We start from the raw sequence: 1632 nt of genomic DNA, 5'->3' as shown, positions 1-1632 counted from the left end.
TTAACTGCATTTACAGCGTCATAACAAGTTTCTTTTCAGAATATAAGAAAATATCAGTACTTAAAACCATGAATTAATCAATTCCTTATAGTATACAAGTACTTTCAGTATATTAATTTAATAAATATAGCTGTTCTGAATTTCTACTGAGGCTAGAAAAAGCAGAAGATGATTTTTAAGCTAAAGATTTAGGTTAAACACCGATAGAACACCTAAATTAAGAGATTCAAACTTCCTCGTGTAAGTAAATTAGTGTAGATTCCAATTCTGTGGTTGACCCACACACCACAGGAATAACCCCTAGAGACAGCTAGGAGCAGAGAGTAAGGTCCTCTCCACAGAAGAAATTGAAGATTTTTCTCAAGGCTGGTTTTAGTGGTTTTCTATCTAGCAGAGAAAATAGTTATGTACAGAAACAGGACTATAACACCAACTCAATGAGGAAGCACTTAAATGACCACACACCAGAGTCACCCCAAATTCTTCCAGTTGGACATCCTACTCTTTACAGCTCTGATGTCAGAATCTCTTCCTCTGCTGAAGTTTTACATCACTATCAAAGTTATAAGTAACTGGGCTATAAAGAATCCATCCCAGCAGAAAGCTTCAGCCCCTAGATCCCATAGCTCCAAGGTTACATGCCACCACCTCCAACTCCCTTTATAGCACCATTCCCTGACAAAGTAGTTCTAATCATAAGAATCAAGTGAAAAACTTTTAACAAGTACCAATGTCTAGGTTCACACCAGACCAATTAAATTAGAATCTATAGGCTTATGTCCCAGGTTTCAGCACTTTTTAAGCACTACCAAGGAATTCTAATGAGTAAAGGATTAAAAAAAAAAAAAAAAAAACTGCTCAAACAAAATAAAACTACAACTGCAATATGGTTCAGGGCTGACCAACCACAATCCTGAGTTAAAGTGCCTGGGTTTCAATCCAGCTCCTATCACCTGTGTATCATCTTAATCTTTTTAAGTCCCAGATTCTTCATCTGATAAAAGAGAACCTTAATACCAAGGAATTGTGGTAAGGATTAATCAACAATGTATATTAAAATACTATGTAAACCATATTGCCCTCTTAAAATGTTAGCTGTTAAATTAACATCACAATTTGAGGCGAGACCCATGGTTGTCTTTATTTTCCCCTAAAAAAGCTGTGCCACAGTAGTAAGCACATCACTTGATAGATGGCAGACAACAGACAGATGTTTGCAGAGCAACAAATGCAGTTTTCTCCGTACAGGAGTAAACAGTCACCCAGTGCTTTATGATTAGCAATATTTACTGTTAACTATTGCTTGTGCTTAACTACATTACAGGCACTGTTAATTTAATTCTCACAGAAATCCCAAGGAGCAGGTACTCTAGCTTTGATAACAGGATTAAGAAAATAAAATATTAAGTCATACTACCTGGTGATATATCAAATCATTATAGTTCATAAATCCAGAGTAAACTACATCAATTCTTCCTGAAGTTTTAGGTAACATGGAAATGTGGTAAATGTGACAATACACATATGCATATAAAAATTATTCCATAAAAACAAGGCACATATGAGGTTCTTTTAACCTCTAAAATTTCAGTTTTACTACTTTAGTTAGACAAACTCATTTGCAAAGTTAAG

Source organism: Propithecus coquereli, unplaced genomic scaffold, assembly GCF_000956105.1.
Source record: "Propithecus coquereli isolate 6110/MARCELLA unplaced genomic scaffold, Pcoq_1.0 Scaffold12, whole genome shotgun sequence".
Taxonomy (NCBI): domain Eukaryota; kingdom Metazoa; phylum Chordata; class Mammalia; order Primates; family Indriidae; genus Propithecus; species Propithecus coquereli.
This window is presented reverse-complemented; position numbering follows the sequence as displayed.